This window comes from Heterocephalus glaber, unplaced genomic scaffold (genome assembly GCF_053883595.1).
Source record: "Heterocephalus glaber isolate CG9 unplaced genomic scaffold, H.glaber_assembly_v1.0 deba00000470, whole genome shotgun sequence".
Classification (NCBI taxonomy): Eukaryota; Metazoa; Chordata; class Mammalia; order Rodentia; family Bathyergidae; genus Heterocephalus; species Heterocephalus glaber.
The window spans coordinates 13,856,592-13,881,053 of record NW_028258145.1 but is presented as its reverse complement, the minus strand read 5'-3'; the positions used below and the strand labels follow the sequence as shown (position 1 = coordinate 13,881,053).

Genomic DNA, 24,462 nt, shown 5'->3' with positions numbered 1-24,462 from the left:
TTGCGGGGAACATGCTGCTTCAGCCTATTCCATACAGGAACACCTGTGGATGCTGTCATGGGGTACATCGTCATAAGGAACATGCTGATCCAGCCCGTTCCACACAGGCACACCTGTGGATGCTGTTGCAGGGTCCCTTGTTGGGGGAAAACACCCCACCACCCCGCTCCAGTCAGGCACACCTGTGGATGCCATTGTGGCATCTCTCATCATAGGGAACATACCGATCCACCCCACTCCAGACAGTCAAAACTGTGGACACTGTCATGGGGTCCCTTGATGTGGGGAACATGCCAATACACCCCTTTCCAGAAAAGCACACCTGTGGACACCAACGTGGCTTCTCTCAGCGTGGGGAACAAGCTGATCCACCCCATTCCAGACAGGCAAATCTGTGGACAGTGTCGCAGGGGCCCTTGTCACAGGGAAGATGCCACTCCAGCCCTTTCCAGACAGGTGCACCCTGTGGACGCCATCTTGTGGTTCATCACAGGGAACACACTGATCCAGCCATTTCCAGACAGGCACACTTGTGGACCCCATTGTGAGGTCCCTTGTCACGGGGAACATGCTGCTCCATCCCATTGAAGACAGGCACACCTGTGCAAGCCATGGTGGGGTCCCTCCTCAATGGAAATCTAGCCTCCGCCAAGTTCCAGGAAGGCACACCTGTGCATGCTGTCAGGGGGTCCCTCATTGTGAGGAACAAGCCAATACAGCCTGTTCCACACAGGCACACCTGTGGATGCAGTTGTGGCATCCCTCATCATGGGAAACACACCATTCCACCTCATTCCAGACAGGCAAAACTGTGGACACCATCGCTGGGTCTATTGCAGAGAACATGCTGCTCCAGACCTTTCCAGACCAGCACACCTGTGGATGATGGTGCAGGGTCCCTTGTCATGGGGAACATGCTGCTCCAGCCCATTTCCAGACAGGCACACTTGTGGAGGCCATCACAGGGTCCATCATCACAGGGAACAGATTCCTCCAACCCATTCCAGACAGGCACACCTGTGGATGCCATTGTGGGGTCCCTTGTCATGGGGAAGACACCCCTCTAGCCCATTCCAGACAGCAAAACTGTTGATGGGGTCATGGGGTTCCTAATCACTGGAAATACACTGATCTAGCCCCTTCCAAACAGGCACACGTGTGGATGCCATCATGTGGTTCCTTGTCATGGTGAACATGGTATTACACCCCTTCCAGACAGGCACACCTGTGGACACCAACGAGGTTCCCTCATGGGGAAAACACTGATCCAGCCCTTTCCAGACAGGCAAACTTGTGGATGCTGTCGCAGTATGCCTCATCATGGGGAACAGGCCACTTCATCCCGTTCCAGACAGGCACACACCTGTGAATGCCATCACAGGGTCCCTCATGGAGAGGAACATGATGATCCACCCCGTTCCAGACAGGCACACCCGTGGATGCCGTCATGAGGTCCCATGAAATACGGAACAGGCCACTCCTGCCTGTTCCAGACAGGCACACCTGTGGACACCATTGTGGCATCTCATCACGGGGAACACAACATTCCACCCCATTCCACCCCATTCCAGACAAGCAAAACTGTGGACACCATTGCTGGGTCTATTGTCACAGAGAACATGCTACTTCAGCCCTTTCCAGGTAGGCACACCTGTGGATGATGGCACAGGGTCCCTTGTCATGGGGAACATGTTGCTCCAGCCTGTTCCACACAGGCACACTTGTCGAGGCCACAACGGGGTTCATCATCACAGGGAACAGAACCCTCCAAGCCATTCCATACAGGCAGTGCTGTGGATGACATCACAGGGTCCCACATCGCAGGGAAGACACTCCTCCAGCCCATTTCAGACAGGCACAACTGTTGACGGGGTTGCAGTGTTCCTCATCATGGGGAACATGAAAATACAGCCCCTTCCAAACAGGCACAAATGTGGATGCCATTGTTGGGTCCCCTGTCACGGGGAACATGCTGTTCCACCCCATTCTAGAAGGCACACCTGTGGATGCTGTTGCGGGGCCCCTTGATGCAAGCAATAAGCTGATCCAGCCCATTCCAGCCAGGCAAAACTGGACACCGACACATGGTCCCTCATTGTGGGGAACATGCTACTCCAGCCCATTCCAGAAAGGCACACTTGTGGACAATGACACTGGTTCCCTCATCACTTGGAACACGTCATGCGAGCCCCTTCCAGAGAGGCACACCTGTGGATGCTGTTGTGGTGTCCCTCTTCATGGGGAACATTCCACTCCAGTCCATTACAAACAGGCACAACTGTGGATTCTGTCATGGGTTTCCTCATCACTGGGGACACACTGATCCAACCCAATACAGACAGGCACACATGTGGATGCCATTGCGGGGTACCTCATCATAGGGAAGACACCAATCCAGCCAGTTCTAAACAGGCACACATGTGGACACCATCATGGGGCCCCTCAACATGGGCAATACAACACTCTAGCCCATTCTAGACAGGCACACCTGTGGACACTGTCTTGGGGTCTCTCATCGGCAGAACATACAGCTCCAGAAAGTTCCAGACAGGCACATCTGTGTAAACCATCTAGGGGTCCCTCCTTGAGAAGAACACGCTAATCCACGTCATTCCAAACAGGTACACCTGTGGACACTGTTGCTAGATCCCTCCTTGCAGAGAACACATCGATCCAGCCCATTCCAGACAGGCACAGCTATGGATGAAGTCACAGGAACCCTAGCTTCAGGGAATATGCCACTCCAGGCTGTTCCATACAGGCACACCTGTGGGCCCTGTCACAGGGTCCCTCATCATGGGGAACACTCCCCTCCATCCTGTTCCAGACAGGTACACCTGTAGATGGTGTCACGGGGTTCCTCATCAAGGGGAACATGCTCATCCATCCAGCTCCAGGCAAGCACACATGTGGATGCTGGCCAGGGTGACTGGTCTTGGGGAACACTACCTGCCAGCCTGTTCCAGACAGGCACACCTTGGGACACTGTCACAGGGTCCCTCATCATGAGGAACATGCTGCTCAAGAGCATTCCAGACAGGCACACCTGTGGACTCCATCGCGGGATCCCTCATCACAGGGAACAGCCTGTATGAGCACATTCCAGGCAGGCACAACTGTGGACGAAGTTATCAGGACCCTAGTTGCAGGGAACATGCCACTCCAGCCATTTCCAAACAGGCACACCTGTGGACACCATTGTGGGGTCCCTTGTAGCAGGGAACACACCCCTCCATCCCTTTCCATACAGGCACACATGTGGATCCCATCACGGGGTCCTTCATTGTTGAGAATACACTGCTCCAGCCTGTTTCAGACAGGCACAAATGTGGACACTGTCACGGGGTTATTCATCATGGGGAACATGCCAATCCATCCCGCTCCAGACAGGCACACATGTGGATGACATCACAGGGTACCTTGTTGTTGGAACACACCTATCCAGCCCATTACAGGCAGGCACAATTGTGGATGCTATGGCAGGGTCACTCAACATGGGGAAAACCCTGCTCCTGCCCATTCCAGACAGGCACACCTGTGGACACCATCGCAAGTTCCCTTGTCATGGGGAACATGATGATCAATCCTGTTCCAGATAGGCACACCTGTGGACACCATTGTGGCATCTCTTGTCATGGGGAACACACTGATCCACCCCATTCCAGACAGGCAAACTTGTGGACACCATCACGGCTTCCCTTGCTGCAGGGAACATGTTGTTCTAGCCCTTTCCAGACAGGCACACATGTGGATGACAGCACAGGATACCTCACTGTGGGGAACATGTTGCTCCAGCACATTCCAGACAGGCACACCCATGGATGCTATCGCGTGGTCCCTCATCATGGGGAACAGACCCCTCCAGCCTGTTCCAGACAGGAACACCTGTGGACACCTTTGCAGGGTCCCTCCTTGCGGGGAACATGCCTATCCAGCCCGTTACAGGAAGGCATACCTGTGGATGCTGTCACTGGGTCCCTCAACATGGGAAAAATGCCACTCCTGCCCATTCCAGACAGGCACACTTGTGGACACCATTGCTGGGTCCCTCATCACGGGGAACATGCCGTTCCATCCAGTTCCAGACAGGTACACCTGTGAACATTGTCACAGGGTCCCTCATTGAGGGGAACAGGATGATCCACCCAGTTCCAGACAGACACACCTGTGGACGCAGTTGCAGGGTACATCATCATGGGGAACACAACAATCCAGCCCATTCCACACAGGCACAACTGTGGATGCTGTCGCAGGGTCCCTCGTCGGGGGAAAACTACACACTATGCTGTTCCAGACAGGCACACCTGTGAATGCTTTTGTGGAATCTCTCATCACGGGGAACACATTGATCCACCCCATTCCAGACAGGCAAAACTGGACACCATCATGGGGTCACTCGACATGGGAAATTTGCCAATACACCCAGTTCCATAAAAGCACAAATGTGGATGCCATCATGGCTTCTTGGCATGCAGAACACACCGATCCATCCCATTCCAGACAGGAAAACCTGTGGACACCATCGTGGGTTCCCGTGTAGCAGGGAAGATGCTTCTCCAGCAATTTCCAGATAGGTGCACCTGTGGACGAGGGTGCAGGGTCGCTCGTGGGGAACATGCTGCTCCAGCCTGTTCCAGACAGGCACATCTGTGAATGCCATCGTGGGGTCCCTCATTACAGGGAACACTACCCTCCAGCCCGTTCCATACAGGCACACCTGTGGATGCTGTCGGGTTCCTCATCATGGGGAACACACCGATCCAGCCCCTTCCAGACAGGCACACCCGTGGACGCCATCATGGGGTCCCTTGTCATGGCGAACATGCCACTCCATCCCGTTCCAGACAGGCACAACTGTGGATGCCTTCGAGGGTCCCTCAACATGGGTAATAAGACAATCCAGCCCATTCCTGACTGGCAAATCTGTGGACACCATGATGTGGTCCCTCATCATGGGGAACATGCTGCTCCAGCCCATTCCCGACAGGCACAAATGTGGACGACAACACTGGGTTCCACGTCATGGGGAGCACGCCACTCCAGCCCATTCCAGACAGGCACACCTGGGGAAGATGTCGTGGGGACCCTCATCATGGCTAACATGGTGCTCCAGCAGGTTAAAGGCACACCTCTGACACCATCTCGAGCTCCCTCGTCATGGGGAACATGCTGTTCCAGCCTATTCCAGACAGGCACACCTTTGGATGCCATGGTGGGGTCCCTCATCACAGGGAACATGTCCCTCCAGCCAGTTCCATACAGGCACACCTGTAGACACCATCATGGAGTTCCTCATCACAGGGAACATGCTGCTCCAGCCTGTTCCAGACAGGCACACCTGTGGATGCCATTGCGGGATCCCTCATCAAGGGGAACAGGCCGCACCATCCCATTGCAGGGAGGCACAACTTTGAACAAAGTCATGGGGACCCTAGTTGCGGGGAACATGCCACTCCAGCCTGTTTCAGACAGGCACAACTGGGGATGCCATTGCAGGGTCCCTTGTAGCAGGGAACACATCCCTCCAGCCCTTTCCATACAAGCACACCTGTGGATGCCATTGTGGGGTCTTTCATCACTGGGAACATGCTGCTCCAGCCTGCTTCAGACAGGCACAAATGTGGACACTGTTGCAGGGTTCTTCATCATGGGGAACATGCCAATCCATCCAGCTCCAGACAGGCACACATGTGGATGACATCACAGGGTACCTTGTCATGGGAACATGCCTATCCAGCCCATTACAGGCAGGCACAACTGTGGATGCTGTGGCAGGGTCATTCACCATGGGGAAAACCCCATTCCTGCCCGTTCCAGACAGGCACACAATTGGATGCCATTGCAGGTTCCCTTGTCATAGGGAACATGATGATCAAGACTGTTCCAGACAGGCACACCTGTGGACACCTTCGTGGCATCTCATCGTGGGAACCCACCGATCCACCCCATTCCAGTCAGGGAAAACTGGACACCGTTGCCGGGTCCCTTGTCGGGAGAATATGCCAACCCACCCTGTTCCTGAAAGGCACAGCTGTGGACACTGTCATCACACCTCTTATCACGGGGCACATGCCAATAAACCCCATTCCAGACAGGCAAATGTGTGCACAGCATTGCGGCTTCCCTTGTTGTAGGGAACATGCAGCTCCAGCCCTTTCCAGACAAGCACACATGTGGATGACAGCACGGGATATCTCATTGTGAGGAACATGCTGCTCCAGCCCATTCCACAAAGGCACACCTGTGGACCCCATTGTGCAGTCCCTCGTCATGAGGAACAGACCCCTCCAGCCCATTCCAGACAGACACACATGTGGACACAGTTGCGGGGTCCCTCGTACCAGGGAACACACCCCTCCAGCCCTTTCCATATGGGCACACCTGTGGATGCCATCGTGGGTTTCTTCATCACTTGGAACACGCTGCTCCAGCCCGTTTCAGACAGACACACCTGTGGACACTGTCACGGGGTTGTCATGGGGAACATGCTGATTCCTCCCATTCCAGACAGCCACACATGTGGGTGACATCACAAGGTACCTTGTCTCACGGAACATGCCTATCCAGCCTGTTACAGGCAGGCATACCTGTGGATGCCATCACGGGGTCCCTCAACATGGGCAATATGCCACTCCACTCCATTCTAGAGAGGCACACCTGTGGACGCCACCTTGGGGACTCTCATCAGGGGAACACGCAGCTCCAGACAGTTTCAGACAAGCGCATCTGTGTAAACCATCATGGGGTCAATCCTCGAGAACATGCTAATCCAGGTAGTTCCAAACAGGTACACCAATGGATGCTGTTGCTACATCCCTTGTCACAGAGAACACATCAATCCAGCCCATTCCAGACAGGCACAGCTGCGGATGAAGTCACAGGGATCCTATGTTCAGGGAACATGCTGCTACAGCCCTTTCCAGACAGGCACACCTGTGGAAAATGGCACGGGTCCCTCATCGAGGGGAGTATGCCACTCCATCCTGTTCCAGATGGGCACAACTGTGGACAACGTCGCAGGGTCCCTCATCGTGGGGAACATGCCACTCCAACCCTTTCCAGACAGGCACAACTGTGCGTGCCATGGCAGGGTCCCTTGTCTTGGAGAACACACCACTCCAGCCTGTTCCATACAGGCACACTTTGGACTCTGTCATGGGATACCTCATCATGGGGAACACTCCCTTCCATGCCATTCCAGACAGGTACAACTATGATGGCCTCACGGGGTTCCTTGTTGTGGGGAACATGCCAATCCATCCACCTCCAGACAGGCACACATGACACCATGCAGGGTCAGTGGTCTTGGGGAACACTACCCTCCAGCCCGTTCCAGACAGGCACACCTTGGAACACTGTCACAGGATCCCTCATCATGGGGAACATGCTGCTTGAGACTGTTCTAGACAGGCACACCTGTGGACTCCATTGCGGAATCCCTCATCATGGGGAACAGGCTGCACCATCCTGTTCCAGGAAGGCACAACTGTGGATGAAGTCACGGGGACTCTAGTTGCAGGGAACATGCCGATCTAGCCCATTCCAGACAGGCAAACCTGTGGACGCCATTGCAGGGTTCCTCGTACCAGGGAACACACCCCTCCAGCCCTTTCCATACAGGCACACCTGTGGATGCCATCGCGGGTTCCTTCATCACTTGGAACATGCTGCTCCAGCCTGTTTCAGACAGGCACAACTGTGGACACTGTCGCGGGGTTCTTCATCGTGGGGAACATGCCAATACCTCCCGCTCCAGAAAAGTACACATGTGGACAACATCATAGGGTACCTTGTCTTGGGGAACACACCTATCCAGCCCATTACAGGCAGGCACACCTGTGGATGTTGTGGCAGGGTCACTCAATATGGGGAAAACCCTGCTTGTGCCCGTTCCAGACAGGCACACCTGTGTATGGTATGGAGGGGTTCTTCATTATGGGGACGATGCCAAACCATCCCCTTCCAGACAGTCTCACCTGTGGACACCAACAAATGGTCCCTCATTGTGGGGAACATGCCGCTCCAGCCCATTCCATAAAGGCATACTTGTGGATGATGATGCTGGTTCCCTTGTCTTGGGGAACACACCACTCCAGCCTGTTCCAGACAAGCCCAACTGCGGATGCCATCGTGGAATTCCTCCTTGTGGGGAACACAGCGCTCCAGCCTGTTCCAGACAGGCACACTGTGGAAGCAATCGCGGAGTTCCTCATTGATGTGAACATGACACTCGAGCCCATTCCATACTGACACACTTGTGGACATCGTCACAGGGTCCCTCATCACAAGGAACATAGTGCTCCAACCCATCCCAGACAGGCACACCTGAGGATGCCATGGTGGGGTTCCTCATTGCAGGGAACATGCCAATCCATCCCATTCTAGACTGGCACACATGTAGTTGCCACCACAGGGTACCTCATCACAGAGAACATACCGCTCCTGCCCTATCCAGACTGGCAAACCTGTGGACACCATCGTGGGGTCTCTCATTGGGGGAAACCCCTCCACCAAGTTCCAGTCACACCTGTGGATGCCATCGAGGGGTCCCTCTTCATGATGAACACACTGATACAGCCCATTACAGACAGGCACACCTGTGGACGCCATTGTGCCATCTCTCATCATGGGGAACACACCATTCCACCCCATTCCAGACAGGCAAAACTGTGTTCACTGTCGCGGGGTCCCTCAACGTGGGGGACACACCAATAGAGCCTGTTCCAGAAAAGCACAGCTATGGATGCTGTCAAGGGGCCGTTTGTCATGGGGAACGTGCGCCTATTCCAGATAGGCACACCTGTGGACAATGTCGCAGGGTCCCTCAATGTGAGGAATATGCCAATCCAGACCGTTACAGACAGGGACATCTGTGGATGCCATTGCAGGGTCCCTCGTAGTGGGGAACATCCAATCCATCCTCTTCCAGACAGGCACACCTGTGGACGACGTCACAGGGTCCCTCAACACGAGGAATACACTGATCCAGCCTGTTCCAGACAGGGACACCTGTGGACACTGTCATGTGGTCTCTCACCATGGGGAACATTGCTCAGGCCAATTCCAGAGAGGCACACCTGGGGACAATGTCATGGTGTCCCTCACACAGGGAACACACCACTGCAGCCTGTTCTAGACAGGCACACCTGTGGACAATGTCGTGGGGTCCCTCATCATGTGAAACATGCTGATCCAGCCCCTTAAAGACAGGCAGAAGTGCACACCGTCGTGGGTTCACTCATCACATGGAACACTCCACTTCATCCCATTCCAGACAGGCACACCTGTGGACGCTGCCATGGGGTACTTCATTGAGGGGAACACGCCAATCCACCAAGTTCCACACAGGTGCACCTGTGGACACTGTCGCGGGGTTCTTTGTCATGGGGAACATGCCAATCTATCCTACTACAGACAGGCACACATGTGGATGATGTCACAGGGTACCTTGTCATGAGGAACATGCCTATCCAGCCCATTACAGGCAGGCACACCTGTGGATGCAGTGGCGGGGTCCCTTGACATGGGGAAAACCCCGCTTCTGCCTGTTCCGGACAGGCACACCTGTAAATGCTGTGGCATGTTCCTTCTTCACAGGAAACATGACAATTGAGCCTGTTCCAGACAGGCACACCTGTGGACACCATTGTGGCATCCCTTGTCATGGGGAACACACTGATCCACCCCATTTCAGACAGGCAAAACTGGAAACCATCGCGGGGTCCCTCGTCAGGAGAGCATGCCAACCCAGCCCGTTCCTGAAAGGCACAGCTGTGGACACTATCATTGCATCTCTCATCACAGGGCACATGCTGATCCACCCCATTCCAGACAAGCAAACCTGTGGACACCATTGCAGCTTCCCTTGTTGCAGGGAACATGCTGCTCCAGCCCTTTCCAGACAAGCACACATGTGGACGACAGAAGCACGGGGTACCTCATTGTGGGGAACATGCTGCTCCAGCCCATTCCAGACAGGCACACCTGTGGATGCTATCACGTGGTCCCTCGTCACGGGGAACAGACCCCTCCAGCCCATTCCAGACAGGCTCCCTGTGGACACCGTTGCAGGGTTCCCTCATCACTGGGAACACACCTATCCAGCCCATTACAGGCAGGCATACCTGTGGATGCCATTGCGGTGTCCCTCGACATGGGAAACACGCCACTCCTGCCCATTCCAGACAGGCACACCTGTGGACGGCATCGTGGGGACCCTCATCAGGAGGAACACGCTGCTCCCGACCATTCCAAACAGGCACACCTGTCAATGCCATCGTGGGGTCTCTCATTGAGGGGAACAGGATGATCCATCCAGTTCCAGACAGGCACAACTGTGGACACCATTGCGGGATTCCTTGTTGCAGGGAACATGCTGCTCAAGCCCTTTCCAGAAAAGCACACCTATGGACGCCAGCGTGGGGGCCATCACTGTGGGAAACATGCTGCTCCAGCCCATTCCAGACAGGCCCAACTGTGGACACCATTGCGGGATTCCTTGTTGCAGGGAACATGCTGCTCAAGCCCTTTCCAGAAAAGCACACCTATGGACGCCAGTGTGGGGGCCATCACTGTGGGAAACATGCTGCTCCAGCCCATTCCAGACAGGCACTCCTGTGGATGCCATCACGTGGTTCCTTGTCTTGGGAAACATATCCCTCCAGCCCATTCCAGACAGGCACACCTGTGAATGCCATTTTGGGGTCCCTCGTCACAGGGAACACGTCGAACCAGACCTTTCCAGGCAGGCACACCAGTGGACGCCATCGCGGGGTCCCTCATCACGAGGAACATGCTACTCCATCCCGTTCCAGACAGGCATACCTGTCAATGCCATTGTGGGGTCTCTCGTTGAGGGAAACAGGACGATCCACCCCATTCCACATATATAATATATAAATATATCTTTTTGGATGAGGTATATATATAAGTATATCTTGGTGGATGAGGTATACATATAATATATAAATATATCTTTGTGGATGAGGTATACATATATAAATATATCTTTATGGATGAGATGTATATATATAATATATATCTTTGTGGATGAGGTATACACATAATATATAAATATATCTGTGGATGAGGTATATATATATAATATATAAATATATCTTTGTGGATGAGGTGTATATATATGATATATAAATATATCTTTGTGGATGAGGTGTATATATATAATATATAAATATATCTCTGTGGATCAGGTATATATATAATATACAAATATATTTTGTGGATCAGGTGTGTATATGTGTGTGTATATATATATATATATATATATATATATATATATATATATATGTATATATACTCAAAAGGATGGAATCATTCAAATGGAATCTGAAAACAACCAGGATTAGTCATTAGGTATTGGTAAGAGAACAATCCACCAAGAAGACATAACTATTGCAAACCAACACACTAAACATTGGTGCACTCAATTTCATAGAGCAAACAGTAGTCATTCTTTTTTCTTTCCTTCCTTTCCTCCCTCTTTCCCCCTAACCTTCATTTCTTCCTACTTTCCCTCCTTCCTTCCTTCTTTCTGCAGTGTTCAACATATATCAAGTACCAACAGAGGTATAGAGAATACAAAATTAAGAAAAAATAAATTTGATTTCTGACTTTATAGTTTAATGGGAAAGATATGTCATAATTATACAGTCACAAAAATAAATGTGCAATTGCTACTAGATACAGGATCAATGAAGAAAAGTTACATCATGCTAAGAGAGATATAACACAAGGGAAAGGAAGCTATTCAGAACAGACTAAGATCTAAAAGGTGAATGGCAATTAAATAAATTAAACAAATCAATAGAAGCTAAAAGCATTCCTAGCAAAGGATGAGGCATTTACAACAGAACAGCAAAAGGCCTGAGGTAAGAGTGGACATAGCCTATTCCAGATTCTGAAGAATATGCTTGAGACAGAAGACAAGAGATATTTGATGAGAGATAAGCCAAGAGTAGGAAAGGCTAGATGCTAAGCTCTGGTGATTTAGTAACAAAAAGAAAAAATATGGGATTGTAGGTCTGCTTTAATTTCAGATAACCAATGAATAATTGCATGAGCATACTTATAAAATAAAATAGTGGCTGATTTCAATACTCCACTTTCACAAATACATAGGTCATCTAGATAAAAAATTAACAAGTGAGAATTAAACTACATTTCAGGCTAAATGGACTTAACAGACACCTATAGAGTATTCCATCCAACAATAGCAGAATATGTATTCTTTCAGCAGCTTATGACATTTTCTGCAAAATGGACCATATTAGTCTGAACAGCAAGTCGTAAATATAACAAGTTGAAATAATCTCATGTATCCTATCAGATCACAATGAAATGAAACTAGACATTCACTACAAAAGAAAACACAGAAACTACAAAATGAAGATTGAATAAAATAGTTTGAACAATGAGTAAGTCCCTGAAGAAACTAGGAGAAATCCAAAACTCCTTAGAATCAAATAATAGTGGAAACATAATATACTAGAATCTGTGGGATATAGTGAAGACAGTACTAAGAAGGAAACATAACTATGAGTGCCTATTTTGGAAAAACAGAACAATCTCAAATAAATAGCCTAATGATGCATCTTGAGGTCCATAAGAAGACAAGAAAAGCCATACCTGAAACTACTAGAAGCAAAGAAAATATAAAGATCAGAGCTGAAATTAATGAAATAGAAACTAAAAGAATACAAAGGATTCATTAATCAAAGAATTCGTTCTTTGAAAAGATAAGATGACAATTAGCCCAACTAACCAAAAGAATAAGATTGAAATTAATAAAATTAAAAGCAAAAATTTGATATTTCAAGAGATACCACTGAAATCCAGATGAGTATTAAAAACTATTTTGAAAACATTTATTTCAACAAATTAGAGAATATAGAAGAAATAAACTTCTAGATACATATAACTACCAAAAGTGAACCAAGAAGATATATAATCTTCTAACTAGATCAACAATAAGCAAAACAAATGAACCAGTAATAAAATGTCTCTCAACAAAGAGAACCCCAGGACTAATTTATTGGACAAATTTATTGGTCAATTTTTCTAGACTTTTAAAGAACTGTCACTATTGCTCTTCAAATTATTCCATGACATGGAAAGGGAAGGAATGCTTCTAAATTCATTCTACTAAACCAGTATCACAATGATGGCAAACCCAGATAAGGACTCAAAAAGAAGGGAAGAAAAAGGGAGAGGAAAGGAGGGAGGGAAAAACAAAATCATGTCATACGCAAGAAAATGAGTGGAAATGGATACTATCACATTAAATGAAATAAACCAGACTAAGAAAGACATATCACGTGTTTCCTCTACATGAAGCATCTAAGGAGAGAGAGAACACATGAAAGTAGAAGGGAGACTATTAAAGAAGACAAGAAGATTGGGGAATAGGGGAGGAGAGGGAAGGTAATGGTAAGGTAACTGATCAAAGTACATTACATACATTTATGAAGACGCCAAAAAGAAAACCACTACTCTATAAAAGTAATATGCATTAATTTAAAAAATCAAGTAGCAGGGCCGGGGATTTAACTCAGTGGTTCTGCCACCTGTCTTGCAAGCACAAAGACCCAAGTTTGATCCCCAGTAACAAAAAAAAAAAAAAAAAAAAAAAATCAAGTAGCAATTGGCTATATGATCCTGGACAGATTTTTGATATGAAAGACCAGATTGGTTATGCAAAATTTTATTATTGCAATAGAAAGAGTTGGAAGCAGAAGAAAAAAAAACCAATAGAAATCATCCAGTCCAGTTTATATCCAAAGCATACATTGTCACTGAACTTTTCTGGCTTTGACTTAATTACCAAGCCACAAGTTAACTACTTTATTACTATTTCCTTCTATTATCAAATTACCCTAATCATTACAAAGTATGATATTTAATCAAAATGCATCTCCCTGTAACTATTCTACATTGATTCTACTTTTCTGCACATACACTGTGCTACAGAATTTGCAGATGGGATCCAGACACTCAAGTTTTCCAAAAGTAATGAAATAAATTGACTTTATTTTAAAAAGATAGAAAAGTGGTGCCACCGCCTGCCTTGCAAGCACAAGGCCCCAAGTTCGATCCCCAGTACAAAAAAAAAAAAGATAAAAAAGAGGTGGGTTGAAGGGAGGGCTGGGCAAGGGTGAAAAATAAGAACCAAGAGAGATTATGTAAAGGTGCAAATTTCCAATGATGAATGTCATTATATTGTATACCTAAAATGTACCAATGATTAGAATGAATAATCAATAATGCAAAATAGGAAGAAAAGGTCCAAAGGGGTAGGGGTAGTGGGAGAGGCAGGGAAAAGGAAAGAAGAGAAAGGAAAAATGATGAGAAATGGAAAAAATGGAAATAAAGTCTTTGTAAATAGGGAAGGGTAGAGGGGGTGAAGGGAGGGCTAGGAATGGGGAAAAAATAAGAACCAAGATGCATTATGTAAAGGTACAATTCCCAATGAGAAATGTAATTGTGTTGTATACCTACAATGTACCAATAAGAGAATTTAATAAAGTGCAAAAAAAAAAAAAGGAGGTAGACTTAAATGACGGAAGCAACAGTTGAGCAGGCCGATCAGGAAGTACTGTTAATTATCACTAGAAAGCATCAGAGTGTTCAAGGTCCTTAACAAGATTTGCCCTAGTAAGTGACTCTGGTTACCTCCACAAAAATCAATGTTTAAGTAATTATAAGGTAGGAGGAGGGGTGTGGACAGAGAGAGACAGAATGAGAATTGTACTGAGTTATTTAGACATGCTATAATCAGAAAAAGAGGATTCTTAGAGACTCACTTATTTTCATAGAACTACTGCCATTTGATAAGGCCATCCTTAACAATTTGCAATTTCTCCCTTGTAGACTCTTCCGTTTGTTCCACATCCTGTTTAAATCTGCTCAGTAAGTTTCTCCATTTGTGTGTCAATTTCTGCAACAATGCAAGGTCTGCAGTGTCCTAAAATGCATAGAATCAATTTATTTATTCATATAACAAGTATTTATTAACATACAACAGACAATATATACAGTAGTAATACTGTAAAACTAGAGAAATACATAGGAAATAAATCTGAGAAAATGAGACAATATTACTCTTTCAAAACATCAATGACGTGTTTGTTTGGTGATGGGCTTTCAATGACACATAAAGTATTAGCACAATATCAAGGAGAAGATTTTTTTTCCCCATGACCCTAATTTTCCTGTAGGACTTTCACAGGGGCCGTAGAGTACACTGGAAAGAATAGAAACCATCAAACCACACAGAACCAAATATGAATCCTACACATTTAATGGCTGTAAAGCCTTGGATAGCATTTATTTTATTTGAAGTTAATTTTTATTATTCATAAAATAAAGTCACCAATACATGTCTTAAAGGATTGTTTTAAGAGTTAAATGAAAATGATTGATATAAATGGTTTGTTGAGTAGAAACACACAAATGCCAGCTCTTTCTTTTTCTCCCTACAATACTCACTGAATTTCTCAAAAAATTGCATAGAATACTTTGATAATACAACTATTTCAATAAATAAAGCTACTTACTTTTATTGTATGAAAAAACAAATATGAATAACTTTGTAGTATTATAAAACAAATTATTTTAATTACAATAGAATATAAATAAGGAAATAAGAGGATTTATTTACCTTAGATTTTTTTCATTCTGCCCACAATAAAGCACAAATACAAAACTATATTTAAAAATTCATAAATTTAGCAAAGCAAGTCCCAATTGTCTGACACCTCAATACTTGGGAGTCTTTTCTCTCATTACTTAAGTAAACTGAGCCTTACCTTGTTTGACAGCAATGTGATGAAATGCTTAGTATATTTATTACAGCTTTTTTCATTGAGGCAGAGACTTTTGGCCAATATGACTCCATTACTTTCAATTACCTATAAAAATAATGTACTCTAATCAGGAACCAAGTACATTAACAAACCACTATAATTTATTACAGTTATTTCAAAGTCAATCTTTCATGAATAATTGAATTAACCAAAATTTCTTATTTAAATCAACTAATATGAATCACAAATTCACATTTTCTGAAACCACAGAACTGGAACCAAACTAAAATAGAGTATATGTTCTAAACAATTTTATCTCAAGACACTTTAATGCTGTTAAAAATTACTGAGGACTCTAAAGTGCTTTTATTTACATAGATTATATCTAGTGACATTTGCTACACTAAAAACTAAGCTAAAATTATTTACAATATGAATCTAATTCATTTAAGCATTAATAAACTCACGTTAATGTAAATAGTATTTTATAAAAACATAACATTTTTCAAAAAATAGTGACAAAGGTACCATTTTTTTCAACATTTTTATAAATATCCTTTATGTCTCTTAAAAGAATAGAGCTGGATTCTCATATTTGCTTCTACAATCAAACTGTTGCAATATCTCATGTCATATAACTTCTAGAAATATCGCCTGTATACTCATGAGTGAATGTGAGTGAAAATGAAGTAATAAATAAATCTCTTTTCCTCTCCAATGGGAATACCTTTCACCTGTATATGGTACATCCCGCCCCTTTTTTCCATCCCCCACCCCCTCAAGCCCCCTCCCTTCCCTATGTACAAAAGCTTTGTTTCTATTTTTTCCTTCTATTTTCACTTTTCTTGTCCTTTCCTTCCTTCTTTTCTCCCTCCCTCCTCCCTTGTTCCCCGTCCCACTGGAACATTTTCTTTCCATTTCCCATTTCCCAAAATCTATTATATATTTTAGTACTTATTCCCACTTTCAGTTTCTCACACCAGAGAAACAATGCAGCATTTAAACATGTCTGTTTGATTTATTTCACTTCAGAGTATGGTCTCAAGATCCATCCATTTAGCTATAAATGTCTGAAGCTCATCCTTCTTTATGGCAAAGTAGTACTACACTGTATATGAAAAATACATTGCTTTGTTTCTCTGGTGTGAGAAACTGAATGTGGAAATAAGAATTATGGAACTAAGGAGTGAAATGTATAATGGATGTTGGGAAATGGGAAGAAAGTGTTCAAATGGGAAGGGGAATAAAAGAGGAGAGAGAAAGGAAGGGATGTGAAAATAGAAAAAATGGAAACAAAGTTTTGTACACAGGGAAGGGAGGGGACTTAAGGGGGGGAATGAGATAAAATAAAATTTATTTTTTTAAAAACCACATCTTCTTTATCCACTCATCAATTGATGAGCATTTGGGCTACTTCCAAGATTTAGCTATTACAAACTGTATTGCCATAAGTGTGGGTGTGCATGTATCGCTGTGGTGTGATACTTTTAATTCTTGCAGGAAGATACCAAAAAGAGAAATAGCTGGGTCAAATGGAACCTCTAGTTTTAGTTTTCTGAGGAATCTCCACACTGATTTCCACAGTGGTTGCACCAGTCTACACTCCCACCAACAGTGGAGAAGGGTTCCTTTTTCCCCACAGTCCCTCCAGCATTTGTTATTGGTTGATTTCTTGATAACAGCCATTCTTTCTGGAGAGAGATGGAATCTCAGTGTTGTTTTAATTTGCATTTCATGAATGCCCGGTGATGTTGAACATTTTTTCATATATTTGTGTTTCTACTTCACACCTGAGAAGTGCTTTTCATTTCAGATACCTACTTTTGAATTGAGTGTTTAAATTTGGGGGGTGTGATTTTTTTTTTTTTGAGTTCTTTATATATTCTAGATGGTAGTTCTTTGTCTGATGAACAGCTGGTAAAAAAATATTTCCCACGCTGTCAGTTGTCTCAATTCCATCGGTGGTTTCTCTTGCTGTCCAAAAGCCTTTTAATAAGATGAGGTCCTACTGCTGATTCTTTGTAGTATTTCCTGTGCAGTCTGGGTATTGTTCATGAAGCCTTTGCCTGCTCTTATATCCTCATGTATTCTACTTATTTTCTCTTCCAGGAGATTGTTTCTGCTTTAATGCTTAGATCTTTGATCCATTTTGATTTTAGGTTAGTACATGGTGAGAGATATGGGTCTATTTTCAATCTTTGGCATGTGGAAAGCCAGGTTTCCCAGCACCATTTATTAAAGGGGCTATCTTTCTTCCAGTGAAGGTGTTTGGCTCCTTCATCAAAGATTAGGTGGCTGAGTATGTCCAGAGTTGTTTCTGCATCTTCTAGTCTGTTCCACTGATCCTCAGGTCTGTTCTTTTTGGAATGTCTCTAACATATCCCCATTAATGCTCTAGAAATCTAATAATGACCTCTGTCAAGTTAATGAAGTTCCCCAAATGCACAAGTCTTGATTTCACCATACAGTATGTTACCTTTCTCTCTAGCTTTGGATATCTTCACACTTTGACAGAGATGTCTGCTACATTTTCATCCAAAAGCTACTACACAGAGTAGGGTCTAATGCAGAACTCTAATGCAAGTATATTATGCAGGCTTCTATGGAGAACCCTGTGACCTGACACCAGTGGACTAAAGAACCAATCAAACTGGAGCAATCTTTTAATCTATATGGGTCATAATTCACTTGTAATACCTACAAATACCAGACATCAGAATAGGCAACCAACAGGTAAACATTTTAGAAATATAGAATACAGTGGAACTTTGCTGGTAGTTCTCCAAAGCCAACATGTTCCACAGGCTACCGTATTTCACATTTGTGTACCAATGTAATAAAAATACTGTGTGATATCCAATGATCCTAATATGTTTACTTTATATAAAGCCTAAAACCATCTTTTCTAGTTTACTATTAGTATCAATTAAAGTTGAAATTTTTAACATGTTCCCAAACACTACCAGCAAAAAAAGAATACTTGGTTGTGCTTTACAGATTCTGGTGAAAAAAAAGAGCCCTGAATTGTACAACAGATATGTACCCAACCGTGGGGGGAAACAAACAACAAAAAAATTTAACTACCCACTTTTAAGATCCACAAAAGCTACATTATGCATCAATAATTAAAAGCCACCTTTTAAATCAATTTTTGTCTCTATTGTTAAAAATTATAAAACGAGGGTCAGGGATTTAGCTCAGTGGTTCCGGCGCCTGCCTAACAAACGCAAGGTTCTGAGTTCAATCCCCGGTATCAAAAAAAGAGAAATTATAAAATGAAACTTTAGCTAATAAAGAAGTTTGAGTTGTGAGTCCAGATGAACAAATATTTAGGGCCAACTTATATGTGGCTGAGCTCCAGATATCTCTTTCTTCCATTAACTGTTTACTATCAGTGCCAATCCTTCCTCTTTGTAATGTATATCAGTCATGGTACTCTTCTACAATCCTAAAAGCAAAATAATTAAGAAACAGCTATACAAACAAAGTTTTTAAAACTCTGCTACAAAACAGGCAATTTATTCCATTAAACTGTAGTATAATTGCTGGATATATTGAAAAAATATATAGTAAAATAGAAGAAAAAATATTCAAATTTCAATTCTAAATCTTATAAAATCATATGAAAGTAAAAAATCCAATGTAATATTCCCTGCTCTAAATACTTTTCATCCTTCTCCTTTATTGAGTAGAATTTTTCACTATATCTAATAAAAATTTAGGAATACAAGTAACATTAATGTAGCTGTTTTTTTAAGCTTCTTTGCACATAAACTTAGGATTCTTTATTAAAGGTATAAAGCCCAATAACTGTGAACCACCAATTTTTAAAATTATACATAACTGACAGAAGATGTTTTTTAAAAAAATCTCTCCTAGCTATCCAAAGACTTAATTATAATTGAGTACTTATTTAATTCTTTTTAAAATATTACTTCTTCATGTCTACCAGCCATATCTTTCCCTTCTAATTTACACTGAAACTTCTCTTAGAACTAAAAGTCCTTCTGAGATTAAATTCAAATACAGAATTTTTAAAAGTGACAAGTTCATAAATCTTTTGGAACTCTTCCTCCTAAGACATGTTCATTTTGCTATAAGATTTAAGGGCCAGCAACACAGAATTCTATTCTTAGTGCAAATCAAGAGCCACCATATCAGTTCTTACATCTTCCTCCATCTGTAAGCTTCTATTTGTTCAAAGTAACTGAAAAGAAATCTTTAAGATTGTGCACTTTACTGTCTGAAAATTAGATATCGATTTTTTAAGGAATTAATTATCCTTATTTATAACAGAAAAAGCAAAAAATTCAGAAACAACCTCAATGTCCAACAAAAGGGAAAGATTGGTCAGATAAAATATGATCAAATATGATGAAAACACTGCAGCTAAAAAGATCAGGTTCTTAATATTTTGGTACATGGGAAAATTTCACATTATAATATAAAATGAATAAAATCCAAGTGATAAAATGATATATTCAACTTGATTTCATTCTATTAAAAATACATAGGAAAAAGGAAATAGTATACCAAAATAATGTTTACAAAAATAATACTAGCAGTGAGAACACAATTGGAGCCCAGCCCAACCAACTTACCAACTCAGTGAAGTCCTATCTCAAAGGAAAAATAAAAGAAAGTCTGGGGTCTTAGTTCAGTGTCAAGACACTAGGGTCAATCCCCCATACTACCCCCACCCCACCCCCCCAAAAAAAGTCCTACACTAGAACCACCAAAATTCTCTAGTTTGAAAAAAAAATATTTATTTTCCTTAAAATGGTCATTAGCATTAAAAAGTTCTAGGTTTTTTGTTCCGTGTATGATTGCGCATGGTAATGAGGATTGAACCCAAGCTTTGCACTAAGCTCTATCTCCAGATCTTTTTATTTTATGTTATTTTATTTTATTTATTTTTATTTTGAGACAGGGTCTTGCTAAGTCACTAACTTACACAGTCTGGGCTGGAATTTAACAATTCTCTTGCCTCAGCCTCCAGAGTGCTAGGATTATAGGCATGTACCACCAAGCCCAGCTTTTGTTGTGTATTTTGTTTTAATTCATTCAACAGCTATCTGTGTAGTGCCTATGCTATAGTAGGTACTATTCAAAACAAGACAAATCTTTGCCCTTAATGGAGAGACAATAAACAAAGTAAAATACATTAGGTAGTGATAAAATGGATAAAAATAAATAAGAGAGGTAGGTGTGGTGGCACACACCTCTAGTCCCAGCACTTGGGAGCCTGTGACAGGAGGATCACCATGCATTTGAGGCCAGCCTGGGTTACACAGTGAGTGCAAGCCCACCCTAAACTATACAGTGAGGCCCTGGCTCAAAAAACAAGGAACAACAACAACAAAAGGTCAGAGAAAGAAGATTGGGAATGCAAACTGTGTGCAATTTTAAATAATAAAGCAATCAATAAAGATCTTACTGAGAAAATGACATTTGAGTAAAGGACTTAAGGAAGGAGGAAGGATGCTGCACAGTTTTACAAGAGCAGAGGATTCTTTTGTGTTCAATAAAGGCCAGTGTGTCCAGAATAAAGCAGGAAAGCTCAGAGAAATTTAGATATATTGGCTCTTATAAAGCCATTTTAAAAGCACTGCTGGGCCAGGGATTTAGCTCAGTGGCACCATGTCTGCCTTGCAAGAGAGATCCCTGGTACCAAAAAACCAAAAACCAAAAAACAAGGGCCAGGGATTTAGCTCAGTGGTTCCGGCGCCTGCCTCGAAAGCACAAGGACCCGAGTTCGACCCCCAGTACCAAAAAAAAAGAAAAAAAAATTGCTGTTTATTTAGATGGAGAGGTAATGCACACTTTTGTTTTTGTTTTTTTGGCTTTCGTTTTTGTTCTTGGTACCAGGGATAGAACTTGGGACCTTGTGCTTTCGAGGCAGGCAGCAGAGCTACTGAGCTAAATCCCATCCTGGTCATGCACAGTTTTGAGCAGAGAAATTACATAATCTGAGCAACGGTATTTAGAGTAGTAATCTGTGGGTTATGACACTGATTTTTCTTCATTTTTGTTTGTATTTTTTAAAAATTTTATGACACATATACTTTGTCATTTTATTTTTAATGAAATAAAAAAATAAAATGCAATCAAATATATCCTTTTGTATACAATAGCCTCTAGTAAATAAAATTTTAGCAGAAAAGGAGTCTAGGGTTAGCGAACTTAAGAGCCTGTAGGTTAAATCTGCCTACCATTTGTATATTTGTATGATCGATGAGCTAAGAATTTTACACCTTTAGTTTTTACATTTTAATATTCTTTTTTATATTTTTGGCTGGTTAAAAAACAGAATATTTTTTCATAACAAATGAAAATTTTATGAAATTCAATTTTTTTTGATACCAGAGTTCGAACTCAGGACCTTGAGCTTGCTAGGCAGGCAGCAAAACCACTGAGCTACATCCCTGGCCCAAAATTCAACTTTTAGTGTCAATAAATAAAGCTTTAAGAGGCACAAGCAGGTTCACATATTGTCCTTGGTTGCTTTGTTTCTACAACAGCTCATGTTACAAAGGTTAACAGTTTTGTCAGAAACCCTATCTTACTATCTGGCCCTGTATAGGAAGTTTGCTAACCTCTGAAATACAGCAAAAACTTTAAGATGGAGTCGATTCACTAAATTTAAAACAGAACTACTAAACTCACCTATACCCCTAGGAAAAGCAGTCTCATGCACAGCACACTGGTGAAAGATGTGGACAAAATAGAGGTCTCATACACTGACTGACACATTGGTACAACCACTATGTGGAACACTTTCATAAAATTTAGCAAGGATAAGGATAGGCATGTCTACTTCTAGGTTTATACCCCTAGAAAACTCTCAAACGAGGAGGGCAGGGGATTTAGCTCCATGGTTTCGCCGCCTGCTGCGCAAGTGCAAGGACCTGAGTTCTGATCCCTGGTACCAAAAACAAAAAAAAGAGGAGAGATTTACAAGACGTATATTATAACACTCCCTGGAGGAGTTGGCATAGCTAAGAGCTTAGTATAGTGCCTGACATATAGCAAGTACTTCATAAATGTTAGCTATATTAGTAATAAAATATTAATTGAACAATCAATTTCTGAGAAATAGATGCATGATTATTTAGTCATATAATTTAATGTTAGATAGCAATAAAAATAGTTTATTCTATATGCATTAGAATGGACAAATCATAAAAGCATAGTTTTGGTTGGTAAAACTAAATTTTGAAAATACATGAAACAATATACTATATTGTTTTTGATATGTAAATATATAGTGAAATATAAAAAAGTGGACAGGAAAGTTACATAACATCTGCTGACTAGTAATTAACTCTGGAAAGAGAAGGAAGATAATGCAAAGAAGTATTTTTTTTAATTTCAAGTGCTTCTATAAAATTCAGTTTCCTAAATAAAAGGTATGAAGCAAGTATGAAATACAGCATTACTTTGGTTCACAAACTTTTACAGTTCTGGTTGTAAATTGAATTGCACAACAACCAAATGAAATTCAGTAGTAAGGTTCGATGATGACTTGTGGGGAAATTTGATTCAGTTCTCGTCTAATTCAGTTTGTGACCAGAATTGTGGAGATAATTAAGTTCGTGAACTGAGGCACCATTGTAATAGTTAACATTCATAGCTGGGCATGGTGGCACATGGCTGTAATCCCAGCACTCGGGAGGCTGAAGCAGGAGAATTGCTAGGAGTTTGAGGCCACACTGAACTATATAGTGAGGTCAAGGCTAGCATGAACTACAAAGCAAGATCCTGTCTCCAAAAAAAAAAAAAAAGTACACTATAATAGCTAACATTCAGTAATTCAAGGTATTTCAGGAGTGTTCATTATAATGTTTTATATTTCTGAATATTTGAAATATTTCATAACATAAAATTTTACAGAAAGGTACTAAAATAAAAGTATCTCTTCTGTCAGCACTGAATACTCAGGTGCCAGGTACTATTCTAAATGTGTCATTTATATTAACAATTTTCATCCTCATAATAACCCTAAAAATAGGTAATATTAAAATCCCAATTATTTATGGAGGTAAACAGAAGCCCAGAATAGTTATGTGACTTGCCCAAAGTTGCACAGCAAGCAGTACGGTTCTAGAGTTTGTGCTATGCACACTCCTTCACTTACCTTCTCCTAAAAAACCTGAAAGTAACAGCCTGCAAACTTCATTCAACAAAATGATCGATGCTGAAACCAACAATCTGTATGCTCCCAGAGAAAAAAACAGGTTTTATTTTCTTTCCACCTAGAATGAGAAATCAACTAAAGTCAGATAAAGAAGCTATATGTGTTTTTAGAAACTGTGTGTTTTTCAAGAAGTTGGTATCATGTATACAGAGTCCACCCAAAAAATATATACACACTTCAACAGTCTGTTTTACTAATAAATGTCTAGATGCTAACGGCCATCACTTTGAGCACCTCTTGTAATTGTAGAGGCCAAAGATAACTTGTGTTAACTTTTTTTTTTTTCCGGTACCAGGGATTGCAAGGCAAGCACAATGCCACTGAGCTAAATCCCCAGGCCCATAAGTTATATTAACTTCATGATCTCAATAAATTTAGTATTAAAATATTTATACAAGTTTTTCTTTTCTTGATGTATACCTTTTTTGGGCAGACCTCATATTA

At 42.9% G+C, this 24,462-nt stretch overlaps 1 pseudogene across 1 annotated transcript in view; it reads right to left on the bottom strand.

The window, feature by feature from the left end:
* Positions 1–14,815: 14,815 nt before the first annotated feature.
* LOC101709467 (axonemal dynein light chain domain-containing protein 1-like) overlaps positions 14,816–24,462 on the bottom strand; it is a 58,221-nt pseudogene continuing 48,574 nt past the window's right edge. Inside the window, exons 12-14 of the transcript XR_015447588.1 lie at positions 19,151–19,269; positions 15,825–15,928; positions 14,816–14,980 (exon numbers count right to left, since the gene is read on the bottom strand). The product of XR_015447588.1 is annotated as an axonemal dynein light chain domain-containing protein 1-like (transcript). The remainder of the gene's footprint in view (positions 14,981–15,824; positions 15,929–19,150; positions 19,270–24,462) is intronic.